General features: G+C 46.8%; 1 protein-coding gene across 5 annotated transcripts in view; it reads left to right on the top strand.

The window, feature by feature from the left end:
* The window catches only part of NTM (neurotrimin), a 558,359-nt gene that overhangs the window by 235,621 nt on the left and 307,899 nt on the right, over positions 1–14,839 (top strand). The gene's annotated exons all lie outside the window — the stretch shown is intronic.

Here is a 14,839-nt window from a genome sequence, read left to right on the forward strand (position 1 = left end):
ATATGGTTTCCCCCCCGACGATCTGGGCCATGCCCCCAACGTGAGTACGTAGCACATCACTTCCGGTGACGCAGCTTCGGGGGCGGAGTTCCCCCTGGGGCCTGGCAAGGCTCCCCTGCTCCGAGGGGTAAGTAGACTTGGCAACCCTATCCTAGTAGCTGAACAATGTTGGCCCTCAGCTTGAGTGTCTGCCCACCCAGATAGGGTTAGACGGCTCTCCTGTTTACTTTCATATTTGTATTTTCAGTGCCTTTTCTGTATAGAGGGGGGTAGAGTTTATGGTCTCATGATGCCGTAATCCATATGTCTGAAGGCAGATGTTCCCATAACAAGTCATCCATTCAAGTTATTAAAGCATTAAGCCAATTTCAACTATATATAAGGGCCTTATCTTGACATTAACCGGACTGTACTCAGAGGACATATAGGGAAAATAAAAGTTAATCACTGTGGTAATCTACACTGCAGGAATGTCTCTGTTGCCATCGGTTACCTGATCACTTTCAGAAGTAACCCAAAGGGTCTGGACATCCATAAACCTGTGCTTATCTTTAAAGATATATTTTAGGGTTCCCATTTATCTGCTCAGGGCAGAGAATTACCAGCTCCTGGCCCCAGTTTCCCACTGCAGGGAACTGAGCAGCAGGACAAAAAAATGGCCCCTATGTAACAATGCTCTAGGAATTTTCCCTAGTCTCTGTGGTAAAGACCATAGAGACTGAGGGAGGCAGTCCAGAAAATCAGCCAGAAGTGTCATCACGTCCTCCCCCAAACTCTACCACCCCCAACACACACCCCATCTCCCATTTGCCAAGGCAGTATTGGGAACCCTATTCCTTATATTTTGACCCCAAACTTCCCATTTTGATTTCACTTCTGTGCAGCTCAAAACAGCAGTTTGTCATAAGGACAATGTTTTCAATTTCCTCCTGCCATTTTTTCCCTATAAAAAACCTATATTTTTAACATTATCGGTGTGCCAATCAGCATTTATATGTCTTTTAGACATATAAATAGTGTACATTGCATATCTAAGAAGGGGCTGCCTTTTTAGGTATTATAACAATCTCACCCTCTTCCTTCCCTCACATGCAGGATTTCCCCTTCTGTCTTCTTTCTTGCTGAGCAGCCCCTTTATCTATTTTCTTTTTATTTGTTTCTCTGTGGCTGTCCCACCCAGTCTGAACTGAAGGAACAGATGGAATCACCTTCTTATATTTTGCTTTTGAAATGGAACAGGAGAGGCGTTTGACAGTTCAAAAAAATTATTTAACTTGGAGAAAAGGTCAGGTGGAATCAGGTGTAGGACATATAAAGTAAACAGATAATAAAACGGAGATAACTTTTTATTCACAAAAATACCAGATAATTTGTTGCCAACAAGTAAGTGTTTCTGCTATTCAATAAAACTTTGAGGAAAGAGGCTCTCTTCAGTTTCTGGTTAAACACTCAAGCATAGGTGTCTGAGTTTCACTGACACGTAAAGTTTAGAAGGCAGGAACATACAACCAAGTTCCCAAAATGCTTCTTTATACACAAACCTGGGATCACTCCTCTTTTCTAGAAACTATTTCCCTTCTTAATCGGGCAGGGATCACTTCTCTTTACTAGAAGTTATTTCCCTTTTCTGGCTTGAGGGTCTTCCTTGATCCACTCACTCTCTTAGCCTCCTTCTCAGTCAACAGTCAGTGCTTAACTGTCTCTTCGTCAACTGTCAGTTCCCGACCGTCATTCCTTAACTGACTTTCTACACAGAATTCTGTTCGAACAGCCTGTCACTCAAAGGTTCTCAGACTCTGCTAGACATTGACCCTTGACAGTCTGTCACAGGTCTGCTCACCCCCGTATTGCCAATGAGAAATCTGAGGATCCCCTAAACAAGCAGGTACCAGCAGTGCCATCCTTAGCACAGTTACACTTAGGGTGTAACTCTGCTGAGAATGGCCCTGGCAAGTCTTGGAAGGAAACCCAGGGTCATTCTCATCTCAAGCCACCACATCTTCCGTAGCTCATCAATTTCCCCTTTAACACAGGTGGCTGAGCTCCAGAGTGCTTTAACTACTCCCTGTGATTCAGAGGAAACTTCACCGCCCATTAGTCCTACCAGTGGGTTGGAGACAGGAGGAAATTGAAGCCAATGTAGGGCAACTTTTAATTTGCTGAGTGACTGGGTGTGCCATTTCAGCAGCGCACTTCAGTCAGCTGTGGCCGTATCCCCAGCACAGCTGGGTCGCTGCGTTGGAGGAAGAAAACTTGCCGCTTGTTATCCTGGTAGCACAGTGGGTAATGGGTAATTAATAGCTATAACGTAATGAGCAATGCCACTTTTGTTACTTTTTTGCAGTGCATTTAAGACTGGCAAATGTTGTATGGAGATGATCGGGTGTGTACTGGAAATGACAAGAGTTGAGTACGGGAATCGTTAGCTGCTTAACTGTGCCGTTGCTCCCTTGTAAGATATCTCTGGCAAGTTGTACTGCCTCAGCACATGGAGGTTCCATTTCCCTACCATGGCTAATAGATCTTGATAGATATATCCTCCATAGATTTTTCTTAACAGTACTTTTTTTAATCCATTAAATGTTTATGTGTGAATTCTGTTCCTGGGGTTTTCAAGGCAAGAGTCCAACAAAGAGGGTTTGCCATTGCCTGCCTATGTGTCGCAACCTGGACTCCCACCCAAGGACTAACCAGGGCCAGCACTGCTTAGCTTCTAAGATCGGACAAGATCAGACTATCCAGGCCAGGCAGGGGTCATTTTGTAGAAAAAGCGGTGCAGGAGCTCATTAGCGTAACTCATTACCATAACTCATTTGCATATGCCACACCCCCTGGCATCACCAGAAGTGTGTCAGAAGGCAACACCCACCGCTCAGGCTCCACTGGACTGTTTTGGATTGCTAGCTATTGGGGGGGGGAACATGCAGATCTTCCCTCACAGAGGAGGGAGAGCTTGTACCTGAATAAAACCTGGTCTTAAATGTGCCATGGGACTGTTTTGGACCGGGTGGCCGGAGGGGCTCTGCAACTTACCTGGCTGCTTCTTGCTCCGACTGAGGGCTGCTGGGAGCAGGGGGCGGGGCTTGTTGCATGTGCCCGCCCCCTGGGCTCTTTACTGCCGGAGCTCCGCTCCTGTGCGCTCCTGCGGGAAAGGACCCCTGAGGCCAGGCATTCTACAATTCCTCACTGTTCTTTATGTGACTCCTCAATTCCGGTTTTTAAAGAAGACAATTTCCAAAATTAATTTCAGAAACGCATCATGCCGTTTGCCACGTCTTCTGATGCTGTCGCTTCATTCCCATCTTTGTCTCCCTTCTTGTTATCTGAGCACATTGTACATTGATAAAGCACTGAGGCGAGGGGACTCTCTTGATGTGATAACACAGACGATTATAGCAGTATATGCTGCTTCACTGACACACGTGCCTGCTGTCCCATGGAGTGGTGAAACACCATACATAAAATCCCATCACTTTTTTTTTTTGCAGTGTTTTATTATTGTTGTTGTTGTTCAGTCGCACAGTCGTGTCCGACTCTTTGCGACCCCATGGACCAGCTCCCTCCAGGCCTTCCGGTCTTCCGCCATCCTCTGAAGTTTGCTCAACTTCATGTTCGTTGCATCGATGACACTGTCTAACCATCTCATCCTTTGCCGTCCCCGTCTTCTTTGACCTTCAATCTTTCCCAGCATCAGGGTCTTCTCCAGTGAGTGCTCCCTTCTCATTTGCTGGCCAAAGTATTTGAGCTTCAGTTTCATTATCTGGCCTTCCAGGGAACAGTCAGGGTTGATTTCTTTGAGGATTGACTGATTTGTTCTTCTTGCAGTCCAAGGGACTCTCAAGAGTCTCCTCCAGCACCATAGTTCAAAAGAATCTATTCTTCGGCGCTCGGCCTTCCTTATAGTCCAACTCTCGCAGCCATACATGACTACTGGGAATACCATTGCTTTGACCATGCGGACTTTTGTTGGCAGGGTGATGTCTCTACTTTTTATCATGCTGTTTATTGTATTGTACTGTATTGTACACTTGTACATATCGGCTGGAGCATCTCTCCGCGTATAAACCCACATGCCAGCTGAAGCCCTCAAAACGTTTTCTCCCGCCTGTCCCTTCTGTATGAAAAGTGCAAACTTCCTCACATTGCGAGCAATTTCTGCGATAACCTGTGGGACGTGCTACTGAAGCAAGCTGAAGGGTGTATTCTCCTTCTAAAGTGTTGAAAGCAGCGGAAGGGAGTGTTTCGGGGGGGGGAGGCATCCCTCTTTCTGAAATATGCAGCCGTTTTAACGATTTGAGGATTGTTGCAGGCTGACTGTATCTCTGTTTGCTTTTAATTGATGTGGTTTTAATATGATTGGGTTTTAATGGATTGTTAGCCACCTCGAAAGTACAGGGCTATAGATTTTCTTTAAAATAAATGAAATAACGGGCAGGGAGAGAGAGAGAAACAAATGGAGCTGTGCAAAATATGGAGATTTTTTAAAAGGCAGTGCTGCCTCACTCCACTTTGGAAACAGGACCCCGTAATTTGGAACACAGCGTGAGATGGATTGACTCAATAAAGGAAGCCACGGCCTTCAGTTTTCAAGACCTGAGCGAGGCTGTAAATGATAGGACGTTTCTGGAGGTCATTAATTCATGGGGTTGCTCGAAGTTGGAAGTAACTTGACGGCACTTACACGCACACACCCAAGTTGGAACAACTCCACAATTTGCAGAGATCTGCAGATGAAGAGAATTTCAGCTGCATAGACACGAAGCCCTGGGAAGGAAAGGATGAGAGATTGGTTTCTTCTGTAGACTCTGCACCCCTCCCTACAAGGAATTTCAGTGCAACTTCTAGCTCCAGCCTTTACCACTGATATGAACAGTCTCCCTCCACCCCTGACTGGCATATAATTAGGGGGTTTTGTCGCTCACCTGGTTTGTCTGAAAAGTTCCAAAGGATGGTGGCTGTGGAGTCCTCCTTCTTTGGAGGTTTTTAAACAGGGGCTAGATGGCCATCGGACAGCAATGCTGATTCTGTGAACTTAGGCAGTTCACGAGAGGGAAAGCAGGAAGGGTTGCCTCAGGGCTTAGTTCTTGTGGCCCTTTCTTTCACGCCCAGGGAAATGCCGATCACATTTCATTGAAGTTTACTTGGATGTTGGTAAAGGTTCCCTTCCTCGAAAGCCAGTTGAATCCAACTCTAGAGTTGCGGTTCTCATATCCGTTTCAAAGCCAAAGACCAGCACTGTCCAAAGATGTTTCCGTGGTCATGTGGCCGGCATGACTAAACACCAAGGTGCACGGAATGCTGTTACCTTCCCACCGAAGTGGTACCTATTTATCTACTTGCAATTTCTTGCTTTCGAACTGCTAGGTTGGCAGGAGCTAGAACTAGAGACGGGAGCTCACTCCGTCATGCGGCACCCGGGTCTCGAACTGCTGAACTACTGACCTTCCACAGCCCGCAGTTCAGCGTCTTAACCACTTGAGCCACCGCAGCTGGATTTTGGTACTTCTTTGCAAACTTGTCACCTATCAAGAACTTCCGGACAGTTAGGCTTCCTCGGGAGGTGGTGGGCTCTCCTTCTTTGGAGGTTTTCAAACAGAAGCTAGATGACCATCTGACAGCAATGCTGATTCTGTTCTCCTGGGCAGATCATGAGAGGGAGGGCAGGAAGGGTTGCCTCAGTGCTTAGTTCTCATGGCCCTTTCTTACACCCCCAAGGAAATGTTGATCACCACTTTGGGGTCAGGAAGCAATTTTTCTCCTGGCCAGTTTGGCTGGAGATCTTGGAGGTTTTTTTTGCCATCTTCTGGGCATGGAACAGGGGTCACTGGGGGAGGTATTTGTGAATTTCCTGCATTGTGCAGGGGGTTGGACTAGATGACCCTGGAGGTCCCTTCCAACTTTGGGATCCTATGATTCAATGATCAATCCAACTCAGAGCGTTATCCCTGCTGGGCAGCCCACCTGGCCCACCTTTCTTGGTATATTCTGGTAACCCTCCACCCTGCATATGGAATCCCGAAGGGTTATTCGGGAGCCATTCGCTTAACTGCTCTGACCTGGATGGCCCAGGGTAGCCCAATCTTCTCAGATCTTGGAAGCCGAGAAGGGTCAGTCCTTGGATGGGAGACCAAGGCCAGTTTGGCAGGGATCCTGGAGGGTTTTTTTATCATCTGGGCATGGAACGGGGTCACTGGGTGTGTGTAGGGGCATTTATGAATTCCCTGCATTGTTTAGGGGGTTGGACTAGATGACCCTGGAGATCCATTCCAACTCTAGGATTCAGTGATTCTAAAACAACATATTTCCACTGGAAGCCCAATTTGTGACATAAGTCAGTGTATGTTGGGATGGGGTCTATGGAAACTGGTGATCCAAATCTACATTTTGATTGCAACATTGGTATCTATGAACTTCAGAAATGATATAGAAAGGCGATTTGGAGCATGCAGCCAAGAGCCACCTTTATTTTGAACCATACAGCTCTCACAATGTGAGTCTCCGATGACTGCTATGAATATTTTCTGTTCCTTGCATGGAATTATCCTGAATGCTTTCCCACCATGCAACCTCTTGTTTGTACTTTGAGTCTCCAGTCATTGCCCTGATGGTTGTACAACCCCTGGTAGGGTGGGGGGGAAGAGGTTTCAAAGTGTGTGGACGAGACACTTGTCCCTGCTTGGTTGTGTTGTGAACATTGTTCCTCTGGCATCTGGGTTATAGACGTCTGGGCTGTCAGCTCTTTGGCGAACGTAGAGTGCTCATATCCCTGGCTTTCCTAGTAAAATAGACCTGAGAGGTTACTTTGGGCGAGGGGCATAAAGTAATTATTTAGTTTTGTTGTTCAGCTCCCCCCCCTCCTTAATGCAGTGATTCCCCCCCCAGTTGCTATGGAAACTATGAAAGATGGGAGGGAAGAGGAAAACATCAGGCCAGCTGAGAGTGATTCAGTAGCAGTTCTCCACCCCTCCCTTAAAGATGCCAAGATTTAGTCATTTATATCACTCTTTTCCCAGGTGGGCAAAATTCTTCTCATATAACAACTCTGAGACCTTTTCCCCCTATCAAGTCACAGCCGATTATGGCAACCTGGTAGGGTTCTCAAGGCAACTGACGTTCAAGAGTTGGTTTGCCTCTACGTAGCAACCCTGGTATTCCAAGGCGATCTCCCATCCAAATACTAATCAGGGCTGATCCTGCTTAGCAGCTGAGATCTGGCAGGATCAGGCCTAGGCTAGCCTAATGTCACCAGATCCTGGAAGCTAAGCCGGGTCAGCCTTGGTAGTACTTGGATGGGAGACCACCAAGGAAGTCCGAGGCGGCTATGCAGAAGCCGGGAGTGGTAAACCACCTCTGTTCATCTTGGAAACCCTATGGGGTGATCGTCATTTGGCTGTGATGGCACTTTCTGCCACATTGCAAAAAAAGTGGGGCACAGAGAAGAACAGATAATGACTTGCTAAAGTCATGGCAGAAACAAGAGTCGAACCAGGGACATCCTGGCTCATAGCATACGCTCTGGATTTTGTGCTCTGCAAATGTGCATGTGTCTTCCTCTCTAGAATTTTCGTAAGGATGCAGGGCGGTTGACTTTCCATAGGCTCCCCCTTTCCTTCACTCCAAAGCTGGTTACCAAATGGGAGAGGTCAGCGTGGAAGGTTTGCCATAGCAAAGGCAGGGCTCTAATTGAACTCAGCAACCTCTTGGAAAGCCAGCTGGCTTAGCTCGAGAATACAACAAAAAGCTTTGATTGAACTGGAGATTTCATTAGATATTTGGGATCAAACCTTCAGCCTTATTAAGAACAGATACCCCCGGAAAATCACAGAAAGCCAGTTGGGACATGTGAACATTGAATCTAGTTCTTCCTGAAAAAATGCTAAATTGCAGACAGGAAGAAATGTCTTTAAGAAGGTGTCAGAAGATGGTCATAGCGGAACTTGGAGACAGCAATGTTTATTTATGCATTCATTCATTTATTTATAGTTTTGACCTTCCCTATCCTTAAAATGTTAGGTTAGGTGCCAACATTTTAAAAATACATAAAAATGCATTGGAAATATAACCTGCATATGGCTATAAGAACCTTCTCCCCCAAAAAACTGTGAAATATGTGAGTGCGCATACGTCTGTGTACATCCTCCATGAATGGATTTTGCTTGTTCTCGTCTTGGCCTTTCCAGTCAGGGGAGCGGTTTGGAGGCGCGTTCCTAGCATAGCAGAGTTTGCCCTAATTGGCCAGGAATTGGTTGCGAAATGTCAGGGAAAGATTTATTTCCCAATGCAGTCTCTCCAGGTACTAATTTTTTTCCTGTGGTTCTCTGGATAATGGCTGCTGCGTGCAGTAGCCCAGAGACCCTAATCAGAATCCGGGGCTATAATTGGGTTGAAGGGATTTAAAAATCATTAAAGCCACATTCTGGGAGGGAGAATAAAAATGGACACCCATCCCCTTTCCTAACCTCCCAAAGATTGAGAGACTCGCATTCGTATTTAATGAGAGTCTCCCACCTTATGACTTATTATATTCCAGTAATTGTGTTTGAAGCGGAGCAACCCCGGGGGTGGGTGGGCGGGTGGGTGGAGGCCTCTTCAGAATCCATAACTCAGGGCCCACCGATCTGATGGATTTCCCAGCTTGATGCGCCGCCGCAAAACCACAAGCGGCCAGAAGTGGCGTGAGTGCTCTGGGTTTGTCTCCCACTGACATTTCTGAACCTTCTTCTGTCTCTTATTTCAGTAGCTTTCATGCCTTCAGGATCGCCTCTATCAGTATGCCCCTGGAAGAGTGTTCCACTCAGGGAATAAGAATGTCCTGGTGGTCCCTGACCCCCGGCTGTCCTCAACCAGGGCCAAGGCTTTCTCGGCCCTGCCCCCCACCTGGTGGAACTCTCTGCAGGAAGACATGCGTGTCCTGTGGGAGATATTACCTTTCCGCAAGGCATGCAAGGCAGAGATGTTCCGCCAGGTGTTCATTCAGTTGAGGACAGTGATGGGGACAGTATGACATCTGGCACTCTCATATACTTCCCCATCCCTTGCTACTCTTCCCCCCAAGCAGGCTGGGGAGCTGACTTTTTCCCCGCCATCTTGTATATGTACACTGTTTTACTTTGTTGTTGTTATTGTTCAGTCGCACAGTCGAGTCCGACTCTTCACGACCCCATGGACCACAACACACCAGGCCCTCCTGTCTTCTGCCGTCCTCCGGAGTATGCTTAATTTCATGTTCATGTTCAAAGGATGAGTCTACCCAACTCATCCTTTGCCATTCCCGTCTTCTTTTACCTTCAATCTTTCCCAGCATCAGGGTCTTCTCCAGTGAGTCCTCCCTTCTCATTTGGTGGCCAAAGTATCTAAGCTTCAGTATCTGGCCTTCCAGGGAACAGTCAGGGTTGATTTCTTTTAGGATGGACTGATTTGATCTCCTTGCAGTCCAAGGGACTCCCAAGAGTCTTCTCCAGCGCCATAATTCTTTTACTTACTGTTCTGTTTTTAGGTGGTTTTAATGTCAGTTTTAACTTGAAGAACTTTGAATACTATTTTGTTGTAATCCGCCCTGAGCCCCGCTTGTAGGGAAGGGTGGCCTAGTAAATCCAGTTTAATAAATGAATAAAACATGAGCCTGTGCCACTTCAGAGACTTGAGCAGCAAACAGGATGGGATCCCATGTTCAGCTTTCCTGGGGACACCGGCTTGTCCAATGTGAACTTCCTTTCCATTCAATAGACTGTCAAATATGTATGTCGGAAAGCATCTCAGCACTTTCCTGGAACATGGGGCCTGTGCCACGTTGGGCAGGGCTCTTTTTTGTAGAAAAAGCCCAGCAGGAACTCATTAGCATAATAGGCCACACCCAACAGCAGGAACTCATTAGCATATTAGGCCACACCTCTGACAGTGCAACTCATTGGCACATTAGGCCGCACCCCCATGTTACCAGAAGTGTGCTCATCCAGCCACACCCACCTTTTGCTTCTTATTCTGTTTACCTTGTTTGTTGTCAAAACCCAGGGCTTTTCTTGTAGCAGGAACTCCTTTGCATGTTAGGCCACACACCCCTAATGGAGCCAATCCTAATGAGTTTCTGCTGTTGGGTGTGGCCTATTATACTAATGAGTTCCTGCTGGGCGTGGCCAACTCGGGAGCCAGCCGGAACTCCGTTCCTGTGCGTTCCTGCCCAAAAATAGCTCTGACATTGGGGAACAGTGGTCAGAAGAGCCACAGGTGACATGTCAGAGAGCCACCTGTGGCTCCTGAACCATTGAGTATCAGAGCCCTAGAGAGACACAATGCTGCCATGGATATATCCATGGCAAACCCATGGAAGGAGGAGACATGCCAACATTCTTTTGGCTGTGTAGCATCCCAAGCTGTGACTCCCCCCCCCCCCACAATAGCCATGCACAAACAGAAGTTCGAATAGCAATGAAGTGCAGAGATGGACTGGAGCTGCCCAGCTTTGCTCTGATGTTGAACTTTTCTTAACCTTGGAGTTCAGAGCCGGCTTTTCCGTCCCATTTCTTGTCCACAAAGGCCGCATTCTTGTTATGCTTTAGGGCTCTGCTGTTACAGCTCAGTTTTCAGTCTGGTCATGCCTGATAGGGTGATGTTAAGAGAGTCGCACACGCCAACCTCCAGTTTTATGAACAGATATTTAGGTTGCAAGAAAGAAAAGGGGGGAAAAGCACAGAGTATGTTGATGGCGGACTAGCAGTATACAACTCACAATCCATATTACCTTTATTGTACAATATAAATGAAAAAGGGGGAATTGAATGTCCACATAAAGCATGGCTCTAGTGTGGGGCATAACTGCAACACTTTCACAGAGCAGTGGATTTCAGAATACTTCAAAGCCCTTGCTGGTGTTAAAAAATGTAATTCCAAACTTTAGTAGGTTATCCTTCCCCCTCTCTGGCCCTTTGGCTTTGTATGTGAGCCTAACCAGATGTTTAGCTTTAGAAATCTTGGCAAATTGGTTAAGGAAGGGCCTTTTTCTGGCTTGGTTTCTGTTAAGAATGGGCTCACGGGCTTTTGATCTTCACTGATCTCTACTCAAGACAGGAAAGACAGAAAGAAAGAAAAAACTTTTGGGAAGATCAAAAGTTTCCAAAACACTTCCCAGACCACTGTTGGTGTGTTGTTTGGGTGTGTGTGTGTGTGTTCAGTTTTGTGTCATATATGTTTTTTATGAATGGCCACATACTTTCCAGGGTACATGCTCACACTTAAGGGCTAGCAACTTGCTTCTTAAAGGGGTGTGTGTGAGGTTTTCAGGAAGCTGGAATCGTGGACCCTCTTCTCACAGTCTGTTCCCCCACATACACACCTGCTGTACTCTCTTGGAATCTTGGCATATGTATAATCAGGGTTTTTTTTCTAGAAAAAGCCCAGCAGGAACTCATTAGCATAATAGGCCACACCCAACAGCAGAAACTCATTAGCCTATTAGGCCACACCCCATGCCTTCACTTGGCTTGCCTGGGCAGGCCCCCGCTGGGAGGCTGAGGAAGGCACAGGGAGGCATTTAAATGCCTCCCCCCCCCTCCGGGGCCCCCCCGGCCCCCCCCCCCCAGAGTCCCCGGGGGGGGGGGGGGGTGTCACTCTTCAGGCCTTCGCTCTGTAGCCATGCACGCAGAAGTTTTGGCTGTAGTGGGCGTGGCCAACTCTGAAGCCAGCCGGAACTCCGTTCCTGTGCGTTCCTGCCCAAAAATAGTCCTGTGTATAATAATCAGTAAATGTTAGGGTTGCCAGCTCTGGGTTGGGAAATTCCTGGAGATTTGGGGGGTGGAGCCTGGGGAGGGGAGGGGCCTCCGCAGGGTACAACGCCATTGAACCCCCCCTCCAAAACACCCATTTTCTCCAGGGGAACTGATCTCCGTAAATGTCACCTCCTCCACATCTGTGCAGTAGCAGGATTTTCTTGGCTGCACTTGCAGATAGTTGCAGCTTCAATATCGAATCTGTGTGCGTCCTCTAACTGTTTTTACAGTTGGTGGAATGTTTGCTCTCCTGTGGCCAGCTAGATTCTCCTTTCATCAGGGACTGGCGGACACCCCCCATCCTGTAGAACAAACTCTTCCCTTCTTGACAGTTGCGATGGGGCCTTCCTTCCGATCTCTGCTTTTAGTAGCTTCCTCTCACCAGCTGCGCAATCCCAAACCTTTGTAAACGCATTCCCATTTTTCTCACTGTCCCCTATTCTAGGCTTGCAAATAGGCGCTTGTGGTAAGTAAGGACGGCCTTTAGGCAAGCAAGCAAGATTTTTTTTAAAAAAATTAATTAGATGGGAATTGGTCCCTACCTGTCCCAGGCTGTCAATGTGCTGCAGATTACTAGATAAGTATGCATCAGCAACAGAGCTGATAGCATAGTGTGTGTGACTTTCATGCCTATTTCTGAAGTTCCTCAAAACACTTAAAAAATGCTGATGGTAAAGCCAGTAAGGTAGAATAAGTGGATTATTTTTTCTTTTTAAGTCGCAACATGTTCTGTAGATCTTCAGGGAAATTAATATAGTAGTTAAACTGAAGCACATCATATCCCATTCTTGTAAGGCAGAGAAGATTTCTGCATACTTTCAGTGTGCTGCAGATTACTAGATAAGTATGCATCAGCAACAGAGCTGATAGCATAGTGTGTGTGACTTTCATGCCTATTTCTGAAGTTCCTCAAAACACTTAAAAAATGCTGATGGTAAAGCCAGTAAGGTAGAATAAGTGGATTATTTTTTTCTTTTTAAGTCGCAACATGTTCTGTAGATCTTCAGGGAAATTAATATAGTAGTTAAACTGAAGCACATCATATCCCATTCTTGTAAGGCAGAGAAGATTTCTGCATACTCCTTATCAAACATGTTGGTACCCATCTTAAAAAAAAGCAGTGATGCAATACACCAGTCACAGGCTGGTTCACCAGACTTTATGGGTGGGTGTGTGCATGTTTGTATGTATATTCATTCACGTCAAAGATTTTTTTTAAGTGTCCCCCTATAAATATAAGAAGTGAATGCAACAAACATTTGTGAACATATACATCATGGAGGTGCAAACAGCAGAGAGTCAGAAGAACTAGCTCCAGTTCCCTGTTGAATGCACAGAAGGGTTGCCACCTCCAGGAGGGGAAATTCCTGGAGATTTGGGCATGGAGCCTGGGAGGGGTGGAGTCTGGGAAAAATATAATGCCGTAAAATTCACCCTCTGGGGCGTCCATTTTCCTCAGGGGGACAGATGTCTGTAGTCTGGAGATCAATTGTAATTCTGGGAAATCTGCAGGTCCCAAATGGAGTTTGGCAACCCCATGACAGTCAGTTTATTTTCATTAGATATTTGTAACCCACTTTCCTCTCCAATGGGGACCCAAAGTAGCCTACAGCATAATTCTCCATCCTTCCATGTTAACTTCACAACAACAACCCTGCGAGGTAGGTCAGACTGAGGAAGAGTGACTGGCCTGAGGTCACTGAGTGAGTGACATGGCAGAGTGAGGGTTTGAACCTGGGTTTCTCAGATCCTAGTGTGACAGCCCTGACCACTGCACCACGTTGACTACTGCATAATAAGCAGAAGAATCCTGAGACTTCATTCGTCCCATTTGAGAGCTAGTGTGCTTGTAAGTAGGGTTGCCAGGTCTGGGTTGGAAAATACCTGGAGACTTTGGGGATGGATCGAGGAGAGGGCAGGGATTGGGGAGGGAAGGGGCCTCGGCATGGTACAATGTCATAGAGTCCACCCTTCAAAGCAGCCATTTTCTCCAGGGGAGCTGATCTCTGTCAGCTGGAGATCAGTTGCAAAAGGGGGAGATCCCCAGGCCCCACCTGGAGGCTGGCAACCCTACTTGTAAGTCTTTGCAGAGCCATAAAATTCACTAGGTGACACTGGGCCAGGCACACTCTCTCAGCCAAACCTGCTTCACAGGGTTGCTGTGAGGATAAAATAGAGGAAGCGAGGATCACATCTGCTGCTCCAGGTTCCTTGGAGGAATAGAAATGTATTCGAGAGATTAGTTGCAGAGTAGCAGAAAGATAATCATCCGCTCTGCACAGTAAACAGAGTAATCTGTGATCTCTCGGCATCCGATTTCGATCTTGCTCCATGTTTATATTTTAAAAAACCACAAAAATTCGGGGCTTCCAGAACTTAACAGCACAGCCAAGGAATTTGTTCTGAAACAGAGAGCTGATACGCACTCGGAAGCAGCCACTTGTTTTTAAAAAGGGGCATAAGAAATTACCTGTAGGGTGCATTTTTGGAGTGAGGTTTACACCGTTCTTATCTCACCACAAGGGATACGAACAAATTCAGATGGCAACCCTGCATGGTTTTCAAGCCAAGGGACAAGCAGAGGTAGTTCACCACTGCAGAGGTGGATTACCATTGCCTGATTCGGCATTGAGACTCTGGACTTCCCTGATGGTCTCCCATCCAAGTACTAATCAGGGCCAATCCTGCTCAACTTCTGAGATCTGATAAGAACAGGCAAGCCTGGGCCTTCCAGGTCTGGGAGACATACGCTATCCTGATTGAAAGCCGGACTCTGTTGTATACTTTGGTGCAGGGCTATTTTTGGGCAGGAACGCACAGGAACGGAGTTCCGGCTGGCTCCCAAGTTGGCCACGCCTAGCCGGAACTCATTAGCATAGTAGGCCACACCCAACAGCAGAAACTCATTCGGATTGGCTACATTAGGGGTGTGTGGCCTAACATGCAAAGGAGTTCCTGCTCCAAAAAAAGCCCTGGGTGTCGACAACAAACAAGGTAAATGGAATAAGAAGCAAAAGGTGGGTGTGGTTGGATGACCACACTTCTGGTAACATGGGGTGTGTGACCTAATGAGTTTC

This window comes from Gekko japonicus, unplaced genomic scaffold, assembly GCF_001447785.1.
Source record: "Gekko japonicus isolate JY-2015 unplaced genomic scaffold, Gekko_japonicus_V1.1 scaffold714, whole genome shotgun sequence".
Lineage (NCBI taxonomy): Eukaryota > Metazoa > Chordata > Lepidosauria > Squamata > Gekkonidae > Gekko > Gekko japonicus.